We start from the raw sequence: 24,505 nt of genomic DNA, 5'->3' as shown, positions 1-24,505 counted from the left end.
TACCAGTTTGTCAATTATGCCATTTAATAGGTTATTGGAGTTAATTTGATTAAGAAATCAATTTTAATTTTGGAAATAAAAACATATTCTTCTGTAATGATCTGATCAATGAATTTGAAAAAAAAGAATCAAATTAAAAATAAGAATTTATGAGCAACATTCGTCTGGAGGATAGTGATCATACACACTATAACCACATTTGCACCAGAAAAATTTTGATAGTAGAAGTCGACGAATCGTACTTCTACTTATGAGGACGCGGAAGTGCCTTATCGAGTTATTATAACTTTCGTGTGGCAAATATGACAAATATTTGCCCGCAAGAAATGCGTATCCTCCCATGGCCACATACTCTCTCCCTTATAGCAGGAAATATAGTCGCGTTTATGCAAAAACCGGTCAAGATCCAGGACCACAACCATGATGATTTCCTAAAAAGAAGAGAAAACCACTTATGATTTATTGATACTTATTGACACTTCCGCTTTTATAATATTATAAAGTTAAGATAGATACTAGGAACGCGAGTGAAACCGTATGCAGAAAAATAGTTCAAACAAATATTAAAAACTTGTATGAAACGCTAGTAGTTTTACGTGAGCGAAATCGAATAACAACACCAGTTATTTTTTTATATCTTGATTGTGTATCGTATCGTTTATTAGTAAATAATATTGAATTAGTAAAATAATATTGTTTTTTCATATCCCAAAAAATGCGCAATCCATTTCATTGTCGCTTTATACATTTTACACTGTAGTTATAATGTATAGTTGAAAATATCAATAAATTCAAACAAAACAACATTCTGTACAAAAACATCAAGACTGACGTAACAAGACGCCAATCGATTGCGTCATACGTTTCACGTAAATGCAAGTCCTAAATATGAGAATGTGTGCGTGCATGACCTTCGAAAATGACAATTGTTTTTCATATTCTGATAAAAGTGTACTAAAAGTTTTACACAATTCGAAAGTTAATGAAATTTCCTTTATAATGATATATAATAACGTTATTTTTTTAAGATAAATACAAATATAAATCGGTATGAAAATCAAAACATTGACAGAAATTTTTTCGAGAGACATTTGATCATAGAAATATCATAAATCAAGTTAAGAATAGTTTGTTTTCGAATTGTTTTATGTTCTACACAATATAAACAAAAGATAAATAGACAGAAATACTTACAGATGTTTATTGTCGTAAGAATCCAGGAGAAGGAATTTCACCGGTCGCACGCGTCACCAAAATGAAATTGTTTATCCTGTCAAACGGGATTGACATGACGTAATACATTCAGTCTAATGGCCGCCCGTGACAGATTCATTCAGTACACTTTCGATGCAAAAAAAAGTCGACTAAAAAGTCCAAAGAATAGTGAACAAAATCGCATTTAAAAAGTTTGTTAGGTTTGGACGTGGATCCACGCTTAGGCACACGAGGGTAAAGATTTTTCGAACGTGGATCCACGTCTTAAACACACGAAAGGTGCGTGACTTGGATCTGATACTGACTCCAAGTGACCAAACTTGCAACACTTGCGGCATTGGATTGTGGGTCTTAAATACTAATAAAAATAAAGCGAGAAAAAATTGCTTACATTAGAAGTATGTAAAGTGTTTTCTATTTCGTCGCTATAATTATTCAATTTCTCATGCTTCGTGCTCTTTTTCTGTTTACCGTACCACGGACATGATGGTTATTTGTTTATTTCTTATGTACTTCAACGACTTGTTCTCTTGCGGCATTGCATTGTGGAGAAAAAAATCGATCGCTAAGCCGATATACTGACTCCACGTGACCAAACTTACAGCACTTGCGGCACTGGATAGTGGGGTCTTGATTGCAATACTACGTATTAAATCGTTTTGAATATCACTAGATAGACCAAAAAACTAGAACGTAGTTTCAAATGTGAGTCCATTACGGTATCATAGTTGCTCAAATATACCAAGGTTTCGACATAGTATTGTCATATATTACGATTGTTGATTGATTGATCGATTGATTGAAAAACTAATTTGGTTTACCTACCAAAATAACGGTGTCTACAAACCGTTTCATTCAAGCCCTATTTCGATTTACTTTTGTCTCATGAGTTTCGTGTGAATTAGCGAAAAATCATTCTATTCTACTACAACCGAACTGGCGTAAATCCAAACAGCTGCGAATATACTTTTCAGTTTGAATTTTTTTTTTTTTGATGTATTCAATGTTTCAGAAATCCGTAGCGACGGTGGTAGTAATTAATTACAGTGGGTTGCCAAATTATTAGGGACAGTTACAAAAACACGGTATTGGTAAAGTGTATGGTTAAAATTAATTATAAAAACACTTTTTGGCATACAAAAAGCTTTAATATGATAATGCTTGCGGTGGCCACCAATAGTTAAGTTTACACTTAGCATAAGATATAAGATTTGGTAATAACATTCATTGTAACTAGTGTAAGATTTGTTGGCTGTCCTAAATAAATAAATCAATAAATAGCACAACTAAGAATGATATAAAAAATTCAGAAAAATAAATTAATATTTTGTGACCTTTCCTTTCGCCTCAACGAGTGCTGCTAAAAGCCTGATACTTTCTATACAGTTTTTGCACTTTCTTTTATTCTTGGTTATGGTGCCACGCATTAATTAGCTTCATTAGCTCAGCAACATGTTTTTGTATGAGTGGCACCAGAATTTCTGTGGAGCGAAGATTTTCTGGGCAGACTTCCAGTCATAGATCTTCGCTCCCATCCAGGATCATTCCCAGGCTCCCGCGGCCTTCAATTCGAAGACCTGTAAGTTAAAAAAACAGATTTAGTATGGTTGCATAATTATGCCATGAACAGAATACAATGTAATTGTTAATTTGTCTAGTCATACCTTTATTATATTTCCGTTTCCCAAATTTACTTTCGTCAATTTCTACAATTTTGCCGGGACCTCCAATCTTCCCGGCAAGTGCTTTTCTCTTTTTTTGGTAGCTAACAACTGCCTCTGCAGTTGTTAAACCAATCATTTATCGTTGCGCTAGAGAGGCAGTGTTCTCCTTCTGTGTAGTCTTCTTTTTAGTGCGATCATAGTTGAATTTGTTTGCATAGGCATACATAAGCTAAAATACCTGTGGCATCGTTATTTTAATATTGTCAAACCAAGTGCCTTTGCCTCGGCTCACTTTTGATTTGGATCGGCATGGCCCTCTATTACATACAAAAGAGCCCACCGTTTTATTTGTTGAGTATTCAATCGTCATACTTTTTTTGTGATAGTGACACATTTTTTCTTTTTTTTTATCATACGTCTTTCCTCTGCAAATGCCACAGCTTGCTCACGAGTGCCTAGTCTTTGATAGACTTTAAGGCTAGCCGCTGATTACAACTTTTCGTCACCGTGTCTTATTGTCACTGTCACCTGGTGTCACCCACCATGCGCTCACTGAATCTGTTCTTGGGTGACAAATAGCGTGTTATCAGGTACTCAATTAAACTCAAATCAAACTCTCATCATTTATTTTAAATAGGTACAAGACTACAGGCAAAACGATTGTTTTATCATACTGATTCTAAAGTCTACTTAAAGAAAAATACAATTTTTAAAATTGTTTTTTTAAGTGGAGTATTCAGAATCAGTGTCCGTACTACTCGAGAAACTCACTTTCTGAAGTGTCTGTTACATTTATGATAAAACGGTTGCATGTTTTATCTATTTGATGATCAAGTCCATTCATTTTAATTTCTTCTTTTTTGACGTCATTTAATTTGAATGTAGTATTGTGTCGAGCAACGTAACCATATTTGCGACATGCTTCCTTAAAGTCGGTAAATTAAATTTAATAGTGCTTTCTTTGCAGTTGACATTTTTTCTTTAATTGTTTTGCGACACTGCTTAGTAGTATTTTTAATTATCACTGGAACTGTTTTTGTGATCCACCTTTCATATAATATAGTATCTTTGGCATCAAAATTGTTAGGTATACTCCAAAGCTTTGTTTTTGCAACCGAAACAATTATTTTTTAAGCAAGTCGCGCTCATTATATTATTACAACACAAATACTTGAGCAAGTCCGTAATACTTTTGTATGGAATGATTTTAGCATTATAAAGTGCTTGAATTATAAAAGTATTATTACAATGAATGGAACATAAACATGTGTTTCTGAGGTTGGCTTTTGGAAATAATACCCAGAATGTGTTTCGTATGATAATTATGTTGACTCCAAACTGATTTACAAAATTTTTATGTAAATTTTTTAATAAGATAATATAAAATTTTGAATAAGATTTTTAATAAGATTAAGATTTTATATTGTGATGAAAGAGAATAAGGTTACTACAATGCTTTTCTATTGTCTCAGGAGCTAGTTCAAATATTCAATCACCGTATTGTTAGGTAAATTAGTGTCAAAACAATAATTTGTCGCTATGACAACATGTCAGAGTGTACATAAAATTGTTCAAACTATGAACATACTTATTTTGTTCGTCTGAAGAGCAATCTGAATATGGTAATGCATAAAGTATGATATTCTTCAGATCTAGTTTTAGTAAGGCATTGATACCATTTGCAATGTCACTTTTCGTTAAATCAAGACTATCACCTATTAAAAGAATTATTTAATCGATAATAATCATTCCATTAATTTCAAATCGATAAGGTAGTCTCCCACCGTGTTGATCGCTCTTCGTTCGTTGCCGTTCGCAACTCTATTAACGAAGTACAAGGACAGTACGGACGAAGAAGTATTTTTGGGTTCACCATCTCCACGACTTAGATTAAACACGTTCACTGTATAAGAATGTTTCAAAATCATTACAAAAATAACACAATTAATACAGCCTCAGTAGGTACCATGGTATAAGTAATGGGTGATTTTTTAAGAGGTATAGGATTTGATTTTCAAAAAACGAATAAATGCTTCAATATTGGCTCCCAGTGCGTCAATCGCAGTCAAGTCAATCTGGTTGCTGGTTTATCCCTGTAGACATGAGCTTTAACATGGCTCCACAAGAAATAGTCCAAAGGCGTTAGATCACACGATCTAGGCGGCCAATTGACGGGCCCAAAACGTGAGATAAACTGTTCACCGAAGGCGGCTCTCAATTGGGCCATTGTTTCGCGTGCCATGTGGCATGTGGCACCGTCTTGTTGAAACCACATGTCAGGCATGTCCAATTCTTCTTGTAAGGTTTTACAACCAAATCCTTTCGCAAAATTTTCCACGTAGTGGAGTAACAGAGGCCCAATTGCTGCGAACGGCGGCGAATCGACATTTTACGGTCATCACGAACACTGGCGGATACAGCCGCAATATTTTCTTCGGTCCTCACTCTACGTATGCGTGTTCGTGGTTTAATGTCCAATAATGTAAACTGGGTTCGAAATTTAGTCACAAGCTTCCGAATAGCTGCTTCAGTAGGCCGACCAAACTGCCCATAAATTGGAAGAAGTGCGCGATGCCCTCTCTTAACCGAGCATGCATTTTGATAGTAAAATTCAATCATTTGCAGCGACAAGACATTGAATTGAAACAAAGCAATAAATTTTCAATAAAATCTTTATTAGTATGGAGTGTTACCCCCTCTAGCTCTAATTACGGCTCTTAAACGGTTTTTCATCGACCGTATTAACTTAATTATGAATTCTTGTGGTATACCGTTCCACTCTTCTTCAATGGCTGATTGCAGCGCTTGGAGATGTGTGGGAGCTGGACTTCTTGCTCGAACACGCGTTTTCAGCTCATCCATACATGCTCCGTATACATGCTCGATAGGATTTAGATCAGGGCTACGAGCTGGCCACTCCATCACGTTAATACTGGCGTCTTCCAAGTAATCGCGAACTGCCCTAGCAACATGTGGCCTGGCATTATAATGCATAAGTAGGAATTCTACCCCATAAGCCACGAAATCGGCCTAACATGATGTTCGAGGACTTCTTCCATGTATCGCTGGACTGTTAATCCTCTCGATCTAGGGCCAGAATTGGCCTCAGTAATGAAGAAAATGTCGATTTTATAATCGAGCATTATGCCACCCCAAAACATACACGATCCATCGCCATATGCGACACGATCGCTAATGCAGCATTGTGAAAATCGCTCTGATGACCTTCTATGGACTCTTGAGCGTCCATCGTGGCCGTGTAAAGTCATTCTACACTCATCGGAAAACATAACTCCATTACTCCACTGATCGAACGTCCAATTTAAATGCTCTCGGGCAAATTGAAGCCGGGCTTGTCGGTGGTCTGTGGTCAATTTCGGACCATTTGCGGGTCGATGTGCAGTCAACCCAGCTTCAGACAATCGTCTTCTGACTGTCCACGGTCTTCTCGAAGCTGTTGTCCTAGCTCAACCGCGTTCAGCTGTCGATTTCGCAAAGATCTTGTCACTAGAAAGCTGTCATCACGGTCTGATGTAGTAGGGTGGCGGCCTGATCCTGGTCGCCGAATATAGCCACCAGTTTCTCGAAACCTCTGGTATACACGTCGAACTGAAAATCGACTTAAATTGAAATGTCGAGCGACTTGACTTTGATTTTGCCCAGCTTCCAACAAGGCTATAACTTGAGCAGCCTCTGCAGGTGTGGTGTCCATGTTTTTCAAAGTTTTCCGTATGTATGCACAAGAGGGGTTGTCACGTCTGATCCTTTTATACCTGCGAGAAGGGGCGCAAGTAGTGCCTACCTAAAAGGAGTTAATTCGAGGAATTTTGTTGTTTTGATGTTTTTTGCGCGTAACTTCCAGGAAAATGATTTTTTTACATGACATTTTAAACAAAGTGTGTATTTTTATTGAAAATACATTTCGTTTACTTAAACCAAAGAGTTTTAAGAATATCCACTGTTTTTGGTCAAAATCTAGGGAGTGCGATTTTTATATATGGCACGAGTTTTATAACATGTTCTTTATTCTCAAAACTTAACCTAAGAAAACTAGGTTCGTAAAGCAAGCTTCTGTGAGATAGCTGTACATCGACTTCCTTCATTCAACCTCAAATTTAAAGCCTTGTACCTCCAGTCACCACCCCGCGATGCGTGGATTTAAATCTCGCTTCGACCAGGTCCAGCGTAGAGCGTTACAGTCCGTGACTAAAGTGAACTTAACACCACTTACATACACCCTAAACTTCTGTAAACTCATTACTACTGGCATGGTCTCGAGTTTGAAACTATGGTAAGATGCAAATCGTCTACTTACTAAAATACCTAATTTCAACGTAGGTATACTCTATTTTCACTACACAATACAAGCACAAACTAATTTCCAATTGATGCATTCACTACTAAATTCTATTAGTAAAACGAACAAATTGCAAATTATTAAAAACAAAACAAAAGCAATTATGTCAATAACATAATACGCAAGAGAGTAATGAGAGTGCATTTATGACTAATTTGTTTGTTTACATTTGAGCGCTGACGTTCACTTGCGTAAAAGTGATTTATTGATCGTTTGAAGTAAGGCGCGTCTGAGACTGGCCCGTAGGCACGTGCAGTGGCGCACCGCGTCATGGCTGTAAAAAAACATGGTGGCAATACGGTTAGTTCTACGGCTATCTTGCCTTGCTGTGTGCTCTTTATCTTGCAGTCATCGTTCCTACATTCCAACTCGCACACCTCAGTCTTTCTTCTCCCACACTGAGCTCGCGTCTTACGTCGCACCGGCCCGTTTTTATGCAACAACCATTGTCCATTTTTCACAGGAACTCACATTGTTAAATACACAATAATATAATAGATACTCATAATATGCTCAATTAAAATATTTACTCGACACATGAAAGTTCAGACTCCGCACACACTGCGGTCAACGGTGGCTGGTGCCTTGTTGCCGCCCTGTGCAACTGTTGATAGCTACGGGTGGTCGAGCTTTCAATTCATCTCGTTTGGCATCCAGCTCAGAGCATGCTTCAAAATCATAGACTTTGGGTTTTACGCGGCTTTGTCAGTTTTTGCGGTTGGATGCCAGATTCTCATTTGTTAAAAAATAATGTCAAGCGCTCACGTCACTGTCACTTAAATACCCTATTCCTGGAATCAATTTAAAATTACTACCTGAGCTGGTGGAAGAAGTCAAGAAGTCACTGACGTAAATCGATTTTTTTACATTTCCGCATAATTTTGACCATTCATTGGTGTTCATCAGTTCCAATTTTCCTGTATTAGGTCCATTATATGGGACAAATTCTATTTTATATTTTTACTGGCTACATAGCTTTTGATTAAGGTCTGGGTGATAGGGCGGCAATCGCAGAACACTCTATGGTTGTATTCTGCCAGTATTTGGTCAATACTAAATTTTTTGTGTTGATTTTTATATAATTGAATTAATTTGTATAATTGGGGTCTGAGCATAGTGTCTTGGAATGCTATGCCCTTTTCCGACGGCCAACTTTGCATGTCGGTTTTATTGGCATTCGATGTAGGTTCTGGAGCTTATTGTGGTACGAAGCGTTGTCGACAATTAACACAGAATTTGGCGGCAGGTTTGGTATCAGCTGGTTGCGAAGCCAATTCGTATAATTATCAAAATTCATGTTGTCTTGATAATCTCCCGACTTTGCTCCAGCCTTAAATAGGAGTAGCGCATTGGGGACGAATCCAGCTTCAAATCCAGCATGCACTATGACTACACGCTGCCCTTTCGAAATTGGCTTTTTAAGCCCCTTCAAAGATCCATCTGACCTTGTTTTAGAACCTGTAATAAGAGGTATGATGAATATTTTTCATTAGTTTATGTCCAGACCATTTTACAGCATACAAACAAGCGAGAAAAAAGGATAATAATGATTACATACCTGAATGAGTCATCTGTGTAAACAATAGGTCTACTTTCTTCTCTATATTTCATCAGAGTCTTAGGAAATTCTATTCTTAGCAACCTGATATTCGTTTTTTCTAATAAAAGTCGCCTATTATTTTCGGCTTTTTTCCACCTGAAACCTAAATTATTTTAAATCCTGCGCAGACTGCGCTCAGAACCATTAAAATGTATGTCTTCTTTTAGTTTTTTTCTCAGTTTTTTAACTGTTGGTAACATAACAGGGTGTTTGGCGCATGGACCGACACAATTTTTCCAGAGATTTGGGAGATCATTAGCTAGGTTCTACCCATGGATCCTTTGTCCCAACTGTCACGGTTGGTTACATGTTTTTTTTTTAATGAAAAAATTGCTCAAAATGTTTCTTTTAATTTGAAATAACTTTTTTGTTTGTGGATGTTAACACACAAAACAAATTTTGTTGCATTTTCAGAAATTAGTAATGTTTTAAATTTATTGTTAGTATCAATTATTAACTATTTTGTCCCCGCCACAGTATTAATTAAACTCCTCTAGCCACACGTCCACTGTCTAAATCACTGATTGAGTTCTGGTTTCCTCGTTGTATTGTCCGTGTCAATGTCACTTCTTGTCACTGTAAATGAGCTGGTAATTCGACTGGAGGAACGCCAGCTCGATTGCATAAATATGTTATGTAACACACAACAGGGGCAACAGGCTTTAATAATTTTTCCCACCATCTCTGGATCATAATGAAGAACACGATGAACCAATAAACACCTAAAACGGTCTTTAAGTATGCCTATGGTTTGTTCTGTTGTATTTCTTGCAGTGGCATGCAGGTTATTGTAATATTCTTCCCTTGATCCGGGCTCAGGGTTGCTACAGGGAACCATCATATATGGTCTTAGAGCGAACCCGGAGTCCCCTAAAATAAATAAGAACTCAATGTGATGCCTCCCACCAACGCGCTCTGCACTAACAATATCGCGGTCGTCTAGGCTGATCCCCAGCTTGTGACCGATGACCTTAATTATATGGGCAGGGTTCTCCGCCTTTCCCTCCGGTAGGTTAGACACCTCGATGTCGTTGGCAAGCAGATCCTTATGTCTGTCGTTGAGCTCTCGCATTAGGTCCTCCACTATCCCAACCACGTTCGAGTTCGAGGGGCTAGAGGTGTCGAGCTTTTCAAGGGCATCCACCCTTGTTTCCAAGCCGTCAATGCGTGTGCCGCAGGTGTTCAAGATGGTTTTCAGCTCAACCATTTCCGCCTCCATTTCCTTTCTAAACACCTGTATCTCCGCACGGACCGCCCTCAGCTCGTCAAGTATGACCTGCAAGTCAGTGCAGGGTGCAGGCGGTTGCTTTTGGATTGTAGTGTAGGCAATAGACTCTTCAGACGCCGGGGAAGTTGGGATGGAACTTATTTGTTGCACTGCCACACTTGCCACTTGCCACACTTGGCGAGCCCGCTATTGACTTGATTGACAATATTCCTGCAACATCACTAGGAGGGCTTTGCATGATGCCTCTGACCGGGGTTTCATTCCTGTTATCCCTAGCAACGTTCTTCTTGCACTCGAGACAACGCCACTTGGAAGAAACTCTGGTATTCGCAGAGATCCCTGAACATATTCTGAAGTACAATAGGTTGCATTTGCCACACTTAGCGCCATCTAGCGCTGAGGCAAAGCGCGCGCACCCTCCGCATTTGACGCCCGGCATCGCTTCAAACTAAGTGCTTACTAGCTTCAAAGGAGGTACCGAAGAAACAAACTAGATGGCGTGTCAGGGGATTCACTGCGCAAATCGATAGTTTTCCTTACACGACGAGATAGATGGCGCTGTGTGGACGTAAGAAGTCCTCAAGATTTATTTTCTTTTATGGCAAGTATGTCAACGATTCTGCCACTGACGTCTAACTTGTTTTATTAACTTTGGCGGGTAGCTGTATAAACAAGTTAAAATACTTATTTTTATATTGTCCTATTACAGCCCACAAACGCACTATTTAGCGCTCACTGCATTGTATGTAATTCCGTGTATCACTTAGTTCACTGATTATACTGTTTCAAACCACTTTGTCTATTATTTCTGTTGTTTTAGAAAAAAACGTAAAAACGTAAAAAGTTGCACATATGACTTGCCAAAACAGACGTCAAACGTCATTTTTATAAGAAGAGAAGTCACAATAATAAGAAAAACTGAATTTATTATTAATATTTCAATACAATTGGAAACAGGTATAATTACAATGGTTGAAGTAAAGAAAAAATATTAAATGCGTAGTTGCCAAGCAAATACACTGTCTCTCCTGTATTATTGAGATGCTCCGAATGCGTTTTTATGACAGAGTTATTAAATACAAAGCTGTTATGTGTTGCACCTCCAAATGTTACATCCACATGCATTATGTTTAAGTCTGGATCATTTATCTGAAAAAACAAAATGAAACATCAAAATATGCTTAAAATAACAGCATTTCGAGCATGATATACCTTTCTACAATAGTACCTTTCCTCATGTTCTTTGGGCCGAACCATTGATACCAAGGTTCCATCAATACAACCAATGGTTCCAGGCAATTTGAACTTTCATAAAATATAATTAAAAGATAAACAATTTCAAAATGTGGGAGCTTGCCTTTCATTAGTATTTTGAGGAAATCTAATGTACTCGTTAACCATATCTAGGTGGTTGATAGATCTATAACATTTATGAGAAATGTTTATGTCCAGACCATTTTACAGCATACAAACAAGCGAGAAAAAAGGATAATAATGATTACATACCTGAATGAGTCATCTGTGTAAACAATAGGTCTGCCTTCTTCTCTATATTTCATCAGAGTCTTAGGAAATTCTATTCTTAGCAACCTGATATTCGTTTTTTCTAATAAAAGTCGCCTATTGTTTTCGGCTTTTTTTCACCTGAAACCTAAATTATTTTAAATCCTGCGCAGACTGCTCTCCGAACCATTAAAATTCGTTTAGTGTTATCTTTTAGTGTTTTTCTCAGTTTTTTAACTGTTGGTAACACTTAATTATACAGGGTGTTTGGCGCATGGACCGTCACAATTTTTCCAGGGATTTGGGAAGTCATTAGCTAGGTTCTACCCATACACCCCTTGTCCCAAGTGTTACGGTTGGTTACATATGTTTTTTTTTTTTTATGAAAAAATTGTTCAAAATGTTTCTTTTAATTTGAAACAAATTTTATTGCATTCTTACAAATTAGTAATGTTTTAAATCTATTGTTAGTATCAATTATTAACTATTTTGTTCCCGCCACAGTATTAATTAAACTACCTCTAGCCACACGTCTACTGTCTAAATCACTGATTTAGTTCTGGTTTCTCGTTGTATTGTCCGTGTCAATGTCACTTCTTGTCTCTGTAAATGAGCTGGTAATTCTACTGGAGGAACGCCAGCTCGATTACATATGTTATGTAACACACAACAGGTTTTAATTATTTTTCCCACCATCTCTGGATCATAATGAAGAACACGATAAACCAATAAGTAGCTATAACGGTCTTTAAGTATGCCTATGGTTTTTTCTGCTGTATTTCTTGCAGTGACATGCAGGTTATTGTAATATTCTTCCCTTGATCCAGGCTCAGGGTTGCTACAGGGAACCATCATAATATATGGCCTTAGAGCGAACCCGGAGTCCCCTAAAATAAATAAGAACTCAATGTGATTTGACAATAATAATAAAAAAAAACTGAATTTATTATTAATATTTCAATACACTTGGAAACAGGTATAATTACAATGGTTGAAGTAAAGAAAAAATATTAAATGCGTAGTTGCCAAGCAAATACACTGTCTCTCCTGTATTATTGAGATGCTCCGAATGCGTTTTTATGACAGAGTTATTAAATACAAAGCTGTTATGTGTTGCACCTCCAAATGTTACATCCACATGCATTATGTTTAAGTCTGGATCATTTATCTGAAAAAACAAAATGAAACATCAAAATATGCTTAAAATAACAGCATTTCGAGCATGATATACCTTTCTACAATAGTACCTTTCCTCATGTTCTTTGGGCCGAACCATTGATACCAAGGTTCCATCAATACAACCAATGGTTCCAGGCAATTTGAACTTTCATAAAATATAATTAAAAGATAAACAATTTCAAAATGTGGGAGCTTGCCTTTCATTAGTATTTTGAGGAAATCTAATGTACTTGTTAACCATATCTAGGTGGTTGATGGATCTATAACATTTATGAGAAATGTTTATGTCCAGACCATTTTACAGCATACAAACAAGCGAGAAAAAAGGATAATAATGATTACATACCTGAATGAGTCATCTGTGTAAACAATAGGTCTGCCTTCTTCTCTATATTTCATCAGAGTCTTAGGAAATTCTATTCTTAGCAACCTGATATTCGTTTTTTCTAATAAAAGTCGCCTATTGTTTTCGGCTTTTTTTCACCTGAAACCTAAATTATTTTAAATCCTGCGCAGACTGCTCTCCGAACCATTAAAATTCGTTTAGTGTTATCTTTTAGTGTTTTTCTCAGTTTTTTAACTGTTGGTAACACTTAATTATACAGGGTGTTTGGCGCATGGACCGTCACAATTTTTCCAGGGATTTGGGAAGTCATTAGCTAGGTTCTACCCATACACCCCTTGTCCCAAGTGTTACGGTTGGTTACATATGTTTTTTTTTTTTATGAAAAATTTGTTCAAAATGTTTCTTTTAATTTGAAACAAATTTTATTGCATTCTTACAAATTAGTAATGTTTTAAATCTATTGTTAGTATCAATTATTAACTATTTTGTTCCCGCCACAGTATTAATTAAACTACCTCTAGCCACACGTCTACTGTCTAAATCACTGATTTAGTTCTGGTTTCTCGATGTATTGTCCGTGTCAATGTCACTTCTTGTCTCTGTAAATGAGCTGGTAATTCTACTGGAGGAACGCCAGCTCGATTACATATGTTATGTAACACACAACAGGTTTTAATTATTTTTCCCACCATCTCTGGATCATAATGAAGAACACGATAAACCAATAAGTAGCTATAACGGTCTTTAAGTATGCCTATGGTTTTTTCTGCTGTATTTCTTGCAGTGACATGCAGGTTATTGTAATATTCTTCCCTTGATCCAGGCTCAGGGTTGCTACAGGGAACCATCATAATATATGGCCTTAGAGCGAACCCGGAGTCCCCTAAAATAAATAAGAACTCAATGTGATTTGACAATAATAATAAAAAAAAACTGAATTTATTATTAATATTTCAATACACTTGGAAACAGGTATAATTATAATGGTTGAAGTAAAGAAAAAATATTAAATGCGTAGTTGCCAAGCAAATACAGTCTCTCCTGTATTATTGAGATGCTCCAAATGCGTTTTTATGACAGAGTTATTAAATACAAAGCTGTCATGTGTTGCACCTCCAAATGTTACATCCACATGCATTATATTTAAGTCTGGATCATTATCTGAAAAAGCAAAATGAAACATCAAAATATGCTTAAAATGGATAATATATATATGTTCCTACAATAATTTTAATGAAAAGAAAAATACACTTACAATAACAGCATTTCGAGCATGATATATTTTTCTACAATAGTACCTTCCCTCATGTTCTTTGGGCCGAACCATTGATACCAAGGTTCCATCAATACAACCAATGGTTGTATTTTGAACTTTTCATAAAATCTAATTAAAAGATAAACAATTTCAAAATGTAATATGACACCTACTTTTCTTTGAGAGCTTGCTTGCCTTTCATTAGTATTTTGAGGAAATCTAATGTACTTGTTAACCATATCTGGGTGGTTGATGGATCTATAACATTTCTCATAGCCCTCGAGGCAGATGCTTGCGAGATATATGTCTTTGTATTCTCACATATCATTTTTTGGTAACTCCCACTAGCAAGAAATTCGAGAGTGTATAGAATCTGAAAGCATATCAAGTTTTAGACATTTGTCAATTATATGGTGATTTAAATTACCATTGCAATACTTATTAATTCAGTGTAAAAGGTACCTTAGTTCGGTTGCTAATTCCTCCTCGACGTTTTGCTTTTGTTAAAAATGGGGAAATTTCTTTTTCTAATTGTGCAATCAGTTCTTCAGTCAACCTGTATACCTTAATTACAATTCATTTCTGGAAATAAAGAAATTCAAACATGAATAAATAACTTGTGAAACAAAATCAACTTGACGAAATAACTAGTCATTGAAAATTGAAACAGGTTAAAACGGGTATTTTTTTTACATTAATAAAAGAGCTGGTGTTATTTACCTTGAACAGGGGTGTAATGAAGTGCATGCCTCTCATCTGCCCGAACCACCGCCCAGACTTTCCATATTGATAAGTTAAGTGTTGCAGCAAAAATTAGTTTGCTTGTTGTAGGTTCCTCATCAAAAGCTTGAAGAATCATTTCATCTAGGGCTACACTGTGTTGCACGGCACTCACTCGAGGTTCTTGATTATGTATATTTCCTGTCTCTCTCAAACGTTGATAGGTTGTAGTGAAAGGTTTCGTGGTGTGGTATACGTCGATCAGGATATAGCTCCTGATAAATTCTTCGCGCTTCGCAGTTAGCCCTGCCATATGCGAGTAGCATGTCAGCATACTCTTCGTTACTGAAGGTAGGTATTTTACTATCAACACCGAAAATAAACACAACAATAAAACAGTTTAAATGCGGAAATAACAATAACAAGATTTAACAAAAAAGTAAGAGAAGAATGTGAAACTCACGGGCACTTCCAACAGCAGAGATAGTCAGACCTCCACTGACTGCACCATACCTGTCACATCCCGAACTTCCAACCCAATGTAAGACAAAGACAAACATCTTTTTACATGTGCAAGAAAGAGACGAACTTTTTACCTGCGCTTACATTGTTACGATCAAACTGGTTACATTGTTGTGTGCTGTTCGGTCGTGGCATAGTTGTATCCCTATTTTTACAACATAATAAATAATTTCTATGACATGAAGCATACCGTTAGAAAGGGTATCTTAGAACTTTTTTAAATAAAGCTAAGTTCAAAATGGCTTTTAGTTTTGGTGGTGCAGTATTGGTACAACACCGGTGGGCTGTAACGAAGGACCGTAACGGGTGCGGAAAAATAACTTGGTCGGTGATTAGGCGAACCGAGACAGTATGAGTGAAGCTAAAGGGTTTTGTGATAGGAAAAGGACTTAATTGTGCTGGATGGTGGACGTGCACGTTGTCGCAGGTCTGCGAAGCTGTTTCCTCTACGCGTAGGTTAAATACACTGTCACTCACGATTAGTTCTTGTGTGCCGGCTACTACACTAACACTGATTTATGCGGTTTTGAGATGAAGCGGTGCGGTTAATTAATTTTATTTTCACATAAAAATGCGGAGCGGTGTTGCGGTGATTCGAAAAGTTTTTGGAACACAACGGCGCACAGTAGATCGACGCCATACAAGCGTTGGGACATAGGATATTTAAATATCCAAATGTCAATTTTTGAAAAACGAGTTATGCCATCGTATTTGTCTTCTTATTAGCTGTTAAAAATGTTACTAGCATTTTCTGATTGGACTCTTACATCGAGAGCTATAGCGCAAAATGTGATTTAAATGTATGGGAAGTGACTTAAAAACTGATGTATCTCGAGATTCCCTTCGCCTTTCGACTTGATTTTTTTATATGGTAATAAGACATATATTTGGCACATTTTCTTCAAACAAACATGGTGCGATAAATGTGCCCGTTTTAAGATACAAGTATAGACCGATTTTTGCAATATCATCTACATATTTATTTATAAGTTTCACATATTTTATCTCTGAATCTCACTTCAGTGGTGACTCACTGATATGGTCAGGCCATAACTCATTGGTGCACCGATAATATAATCTCTGGAAATAATTATATACTACTAATGAGGTAATTTGTTAATTTTTGGTAATTTGTTATTACCTAAATTTTAATGAGGTGATTAGCTATTTTTTTGGAAAATTAGCTAATTACTTATAAAAGACCTTTTTATTGTTTACAATAAGAACTCGAATCGATTTTTAACATACCTACCCTCATAAGTGCCAATTTTGGAAACCATATAAATAGGTGCATGGTTGACTGAAATTAAATTAAATAAAAGCAGTCGTTTTTTATGAAAAACAAAAAAATATTTTATTGTCACGCTTAGTTACTAAAAAAATAATAAATTACAAATAATAAAATATGTAAAAACATCAAAATATACCTACAATTCTATTACTATATAAGATATTTATTGAAGTACTTAACTACAATTTACTAATAACTAATTTCATAATGATAAAGTAAGGACAAAATTTTAAATTGGTTGACACTAATATTTAGACATGATAAAAACAGTAAAAACAAATATTCAATATAACAAACAAAACGAAGAACAGCATCATAAAGCATCATAAAAATCAATAGTCTAAAAGAAAGTGTTAGTCACAGAAAATATCATCATCAGATTCTATTTCAGATTCTTCAGAATCGCTATCAGATATTAAATTCATAACGTCACAAAATTCTACTTGATTTTCTTCTGTGACTATCATTTCATAAACTTCTTTAAACATATTTCTCTTTACGTTACGATCCAATTTTGGTCGTATGGTTGTCAAAAAAGGATCTGAAGTGAGAAGCAGGTTATGAAGTACATCTTCATTACAATTAATACTACTACTTTTTCTCGAGTGAGACTCTCTAAATTTACGAAAATCTTTGTTTCTCGCTTCAGATGCTTCTTCTGACAAAAAACCGATTGGCACTATAGACAAATGCTCAATTATATGAGCTCCATGAATAAGCAACTTATGAATACTCACAGGCATATAATACCATGGATAAAGATTGGTAAACATTTTTGCAGTATCTATACAGAATTCATTAAAGGACAATGGGCAAAAATATATGGGACCTGGTATACCCCACCAATAGCAATGTCATATATATCATTGGATAGGCATTTTTATGTAGAACAACATTTACTATGACAGCTTTGCTGAAATGTTTGTCCGTTTTGAGATAAAAATCAAAAACTGTGCAAAAGTTAGAACTAAGTAATCTATCGATAACTCAAGTTTTTAAAGGAAAATCTAAGTACTACTAAGTGTAAGTGTTCTAAGTACTACCTACTGTACCCGTTAGGGACCATAATTGTTACTATTATTAAGCATTTCAACCTAATACTGTACCTACTGGATATTGGGCGTAATGATAAATCCCACCAATAGCAGAGTCATGTATATCGTTGGATAGGTCTTCTTAAATGGAATAATATTTACTATGACAGCATTGTTCTTATCTTTGTCCGTTCTGAGATATAGACCAAAAACAATTTTAAACAATTTTATTTCTAATCACTAAGTATTACAATCGAATTTCCTTTGAAAAAATAACACCAATGTAGTTGATGTGTTGTTGTTTCTGAAAGGCAGCTACATCCGGTAAGACTAGAAGCCGACCGCATGATAGCTCGGAAAAGGCTAGGCTCATACTATATTATTTTAATGCACATCTAAAATAATGTCATTTAAAAATGTGGCCGGTGCGGAGAATCCTTCGTGAACCGCAAATGCTAAATACCATATAATTGATATTATATGCGCACATGTACCCATAGTGCGTCGTCCTGACAAACACGTACAATAGTGTTGTACTATGTTATTTCTGCCTTCGATGAGATTATTTGAATTGTTTATTAAGATGTAGCAGTAATATAGCCGTGCTCTGACGTGTCGGGACTGTATGCGTCCACGTAACAGCCACACGTCTTCCTGGATTCCATAATCCGGTAAATCATCCAATAGATTTTCTCGGTAGGTTTCTATTAGATACAAACCGTTTCGAAAATGTTCGCCACAGTATGATCTAGCCAGTTTCAACTGGTATGTACCCAAAGCCAGGACAATTATTTCACTTTCAGTGAGCCTCGGGAAGTTTTCCATGTTATTAGCTTCTAACCTTTGAAAATCAGCCCTCCGACTATTCAAACGCTTCCTTTCGACATAGGTATATAAAATATTCTGTAAATCAGCTGTTGCTCTTATGCGATTCCAGAACTGCTCTGCATGTATACTGTCTACTATTGGTGTGTGAAACGTATTTATTAGTGATGCAGCAATTCGGAAGTCGACGATCATGTGTGGTACAGCCCTATTAAAATAATTTTGACGCAGCAGTTTATAATCCCTCTTGAATCTCCCGTTCACCACTTCCACTACCCATCTGCATAGTGTAACAGCTCGGGATTCATTTGCTTGCTCAGTAGAGAGCTGTGAATCTCCACGATCTTTGGTTGGAGGTACATAGCACTCGTAGCCACAGGCTTCGATTGCGTCCAAGCTGTCTCTAAATCCACGGTCCAATATAAATGCATCATTTTGCTGTAGAAAAACATGCATCGGATGTTCTTCAGTGCCCATGATGTCAAGCATTATTTGTGCATCAGTCTTTGTGGCAGCGTACGGCCCAAAGACATCAATGATGTAACCATCTGATGATACTATCAAAAATGGCTTCAGGAGGTTACAAAACTTGTGCAGGCTATAAGATTGCCGCTGAAATAAAAAGTTACTGCTTTTGTTGATGTAGATGTAGGTTCCGTCACATATTATTAACGCTTTGGTGTTTTCCGAAGTGCCGAAAAGTTTTTTTGGAATAAATTGATTTCTCTCCAAAACATTTCTCCGATCGATATGATCCAGTCCCAAGTGGAGTGGCACGTATTCATTTGTGAGACATTCACGAGCAATACCAAAACGGCGTTCGAGTGTTCTCCTTGATATATTAAACAACGTTGCAAGCCTCTCATCGGAATCACCTGTACGCAGTTTACATAAGTACATTCCTAAAACCGTTCTGGGATTGTTACATCTCTGGCTGAGTGAAGGTGTTTGCTCCAAAATGGCATCGAATTGATCGTCATTTAATCCAACCCAAAAATGCATTTCCTCCTGACTCATGGAACCGCGTTCTCTAAAATTCAACCTTGATCCGCGTTGAACAGCTACTCGTAGTATGTCACAAACATCCGTAAAGTGGGCTGCAGTAAAATAATTACTGGTGTTACAATAATCCGGCAGCTCGTCCCAATTGTTCCCTGTAAGATGTTCGTGGCAAACTCGGGCACCATCGGGGATATATATCTTATATTCACAGAGGATGTGGACCTTAATTGCCTCTGGTATTCGATGTCGGGTGTCATTACCACAGATGTTGAAAATGCAATGAGATGGAGTGTTAGACGCTCTCTTATATTCCGGAACATGAATTTCATTTGGATTTGGCCTACTAGGGTCATTACCTTGACCTTCTGGGACAGCCGGTGGCCTAACGGCATTATTCGCTCTCTGCCAACATCGATGGCATACACGTCTTGTAGTGTCGAACACCACCTAATAATGGCAGACAAGAAAATCAAATATCGTTGGTCACTTAAAACAAAAGAAGATCTAAATAACCAATTATTGGGAAATCGTTTTATCGCTTTATCGCTTACGAAACCGAACGTTGTTTAAACTACATGATCAATTCTAGTACATGTTTTGAGTATCTGCGGGGACAGTATGAATAAGTTTCAAATCTATTAAATAGTCATACTTATACCTCCAATACTGCATTTTCTTGTATATATGCAGCAAGCTCTGGTTGCGCTCTTGGAATATGGTCAGTCAAAATGTGTGCTTGGTACCTCCCGCGATAGAGGCCTCGTCTGCACATAGCACAGTTATTAAGTAAGTTTTCCATATGAATAAGTTATAGGTATCTAGAATCCAAGTGAACAATATTTAAAGGAAATATTATTTTCATAGTCTTAAAAACCAGAAGCAGGTTTGTTTAACGAGGAAATTAGTTTTAACATGAAAAATCAACTAAGAATAATTGGTCAAGAACGCGGCAAAATCGCATCCTGTCAAACTATAACATGTCTTGTCATAATGACGTTCGAAAAAAGAATCCTCCAATCATAGATGCACGGCTGAATGGCGAGGTGTCTATGGTCGCTTGTCTCTGCTGCCCTCTTTGTAACTACTGGCAGCTAACAATATATTATTTTTATTTAGTATTACTTAGATTTTCCTTTAAAAACTTGAGTTATCGATAGATTACTTAGTTCTAACTTTTGCACAGTTTTTGATCCATATCTCAGAACGGACAAACATTTCAGCAAAGCTGTCATAGTAAATGTTGTTCTACATAAAAATGCCTATCCAATGATATATATGACATTGCTATTGGTGGGGTATACCAATCTGCCCATTGTCCTTTGTTTACAATAATTTTTTCACCAGAAGAAATACATTGTAGGATCACACCAAGTCTTTGCACTAAAGCAACGTCTAGTCCAGTTATATCAGCAGTTTTGGCTGGATCTTGAAAGAACCTTCTAGCTGAGTTTCCGTTGTTTGTCGTCCCACTGCCTTGTTTTACAACGTCTAATAATAAACCAGTTTCTTTTCTGAATCTGTCTTGAATGTTCTTTTTTCTTTCATCTACAGATTTTTTGGCATCGTCTCCTCTTGATTGCCAAGATTTAATGTCTAATCTATATGCTATATGAAGCAAACATTCCATGGCACGGATCCATGCATGAAGACTGCTTAATCCATATTTATACATATCTTCGTCCACTGGTTTTTTCTGAACCAATTCTATATTGTTCATTTCCTTCGGACGCGCCTTACACAAATCGCAAACTGCTGTAGAAGTGCCAGAGATATAGGATGCCACTTTTCCATCTATCATTGTCAAGAGCAATTTATGCTTGATAGTTGCATTTTCACATTTCGTTGGATTTAAACTTTCTATTTCTGTTTCTATATTAGTCATTTCGTTTTTAACATTTAACTCCGTTTCTTTCATGAACTTCCACATAATGGGTCGGCAGAAAGACGTTGATGAAGGCCGTTGGTTTTGCCAAATAATACATCCATCTTGAGTTGTGAGCTTCAATGGCACAAGACTCGCCATGAACACGCTTTGTAGTTCTTGATTTGAACAATCCGACTTTTGTTGATGTACACTTTGATTTGAGGCTCCATCAAACCCCCATTTGCTTATTAGCAGGAGTTCATCTTTGTTATGTCCAAACACTGAATAAGTCTATTTACAGTTAAATCTAACAGAGCTTGAAGTTTAATCTTAACAGAAGTTTCTGTTATTGTTACAGCACTGTTGTCAGGGTAGTACTTTTTCTTCTCTTCTTGAAGTTTATAATATCTAGGGTATTTACAAATTCCTTCCTTTTCACTGAAATCTCTTAGTGTTATGTATCGAAACTTTGATAGTCTTAAAGTGACATATAATGCCAAAGCTTTTTGGGATGATATTTCTTTCATTTCTCCAAATTGAATAAACTGCTTTACTTTAGAGACTTGCTCTGGATTTTCTAAAAAGTACTGCAGGATTTCAGCCACATCTTTTTTTTCCAGATGATTTGAGGCTCGTTTGAGCAGAGAAGACGATTTCTTCCGTGCTATAGGAGCTGCAACTCGATTCTGTGCGTCTTCTTTTTTGTTTGTTCGATAATTCTTCAAAAGGTTTGCGGCTTTCTATCGAAGTAGATGTAGATGCGTCGGAATCCCGACATTCCGGATTCATCACAACATTTGTGAAAGAATCGGATGTTGTCGCTGTTGGTTCTTCAGATGCCTCGTCTATTTCTTCTTCGGGTATAATAACATTCTCTTTCCAATTTTCTGGCCATTTGATATCTGCTTGCAACCAGGAGGAATACTTCCGCATAAATGCTTCTTGATTTCTTGAAGATTTCATCCATTTAGCATAGATCCGATAACAAAATCTACGACACCATTCTTTAAGTTCTTTTTCAACTGCGTCTCTTAACTGAAAATCACTATTGGTTTTCAGAGACGTAAATAATTGATTATAGTCCCGAATATCACCACCTTCACGTAGAGAAATGTAAAGGTCGAGGTAAGTACCGAAACCGTGAAAAGACATAATGACAACACTCGGATGAGGATGAAATTACAACTAATGCTCTTCAAGTAATGCACCTATTTATATGGTTTCCAAAATTGGCACTAATGAGGGTAGGTATGTTAAAAATCGATTCGAGTTCTTATTGTAAACAATAAAAAGGTCTTTTATAAGTAATTAGCTAATTTTTCAAAAAAATAGCTAATCACCTCATTAAAATTTAGGTAATAACAAATTACCAAAAATTAACAAATTATCTCATTAGTAGTATATAATTATTTCCAGAGATTATATTATCGGTGCACCAATGAGTTATGGCCTGACCATATCAGTGAGTCACCACTGAAGTGAGATTCAGAGATAAAATATGTGAAACTTATAAATAAATATGTAGATGATATTGCAAAAATCGGTCTATACTTGTATCTTAAAACGGGCACATTTATCGCACCATGTTTGTTTGAAGAAAATGTGCCAAATATATGTCTTATTACCATATAAAAAAATCAAGTCGAAAGGCGAAGGGAATCTCGAGATACATCAGTTTTTAAGTCACTTCCCATACATTTAAATCACATTTTGCGCTATAGCTCTCGATGTAAGAGTCCAATCAGAAAATGCTAGTAACATTTTTAACAGCTAATAAGAAGACAAATACGATGGCATAACTCGTTTTTCAAAAATTGACATTTGGATATTTAAATATCCTATGTCCCAACGCTTGTATGGCGTCGATCTACTGTGCGGCGGGAGCGTTGCGGCGCTAGGCGCGCTGAGAGTTGGTGCGCGCGGCGCATCTTCCTTCTCTTTCTGGTAAATTGTAGCGGGATAGGAGGGAAAGGGAAGGATAGCCAACTCATACTGTGCGGTTGCGGAACTATAAAATGTTAGAACAGATACGTTCGGAAATTGATTTAGAAATAATATAGTTAATCAAATTAATATGTAAAACTTGCGCGAGCATTCTCCCCGGCTTTGAGGATATGTAATATTCTCAAAAGGAAATGAAAGTAATTGAAATTAAGTAAACTAAAGCTAACATTAAATTTGAATTACGCGGTATTATTATATAAATGTATGTCTCTTCCAGACCTCGGGACTATAGAGTCCCGGATCTATGAGGGTAGCCATATTTGGAATCCATTTTCCAATATAGTTAATAAGCCCTAAAAAGCTTTGTAGTTCCGAAATATTATTCGGGGTTGTAAAATCTTTTATAGCCGATAAATATTTATCTAATGGTCGAACTCCTTCATCAGACAATTCGTGTCCTAGAAATTGGACTTTCGTTGTTGCGTAGATACATTTATTTTCCCTCATCATTATGTAATTTGCCTTTAGTGTTTCTAATCTTTTTTGTAATCGTCTGTCATGTTCTTGCTTGTCCTTTCCATAAACTAAAATTTATTATTATTATAAATGTATGTCGCTTCCAGACCTCGGAACTATAGAGTCCCGGATTTTTGGGAGGCGAACGTGGGGCCGAAGCCAACACGCTGAAGCCTTTTTGAGACAACTTTAATGAAATGGTGACACAAAACCGACGATTATCCCTGTATACACTATAGAAATGTACCCAAGGACAATCCCCGGTTCTGTGCTAAACTATTGTTAACTATGGATGAAAACTACTTGGGCTATTGTGATGAGATGCTAATGGACTAGGAATGGGGAAACTTCGGGAACTATGGCACCTGCCGATGACAATGTATTAAATACATGTTAAAATGGCAGGTGGAGACTCGCCAACTCACTTACTGGGCCCCCGG

The 24,505-nt window shown here is 36.6% G+C and overlaps 1 protein-coding gene and 1 long non-coding RNA gene across 4 annotated transcripts in view; one reads left to right on the top strand and one right to left on the bottom strand.

The window, feature by feature from the left end:
• The window catches only part of LOC124635622, a 162,968-nt gene that overhangs the window by 26,183 nt on the left and 112,280 nt on the right, over nt 1–24,505 (top strand). The gene's annotated exons all lie outside the window — the stretch shown is intronic.
• LOC124635635 lies at nt 14,527–15,500 on the bottom strand. Its single transcript, XR_006985045.1, has 3 exons — nt 15,068–15,500; nt 14,810–14,929; nt 14,527–14,720 (listed from the first exon to the last, which is right to left on the bottom strand). It is a non-coding gene; the product is annotated as an uncharacterized LOC124635635 (long non-coding RNA).

The sequence above is a fragment of the Helicoverpa zea genome, chromosome 13, assembly GCF_022581195.2.
Source record: "Helicoverpa zea isolate HzStark_Cry1AcR chromosome 13, ilHelZeax1.1, whole genome shotgun sequence".
Taxonomy (NCBI): domain Eukaryota; kingdom Metazoa; phylum Arthropoda; class Insecta; order Lepidoptera; family Noctuidae; genus Helicoverpa; species Helicoverpa zea.
The sequence above is the reverse complement of the archived record's forward strand: the minus strand, read 5'-3'. Positions and strand labels throughout refer to the sequence as shown.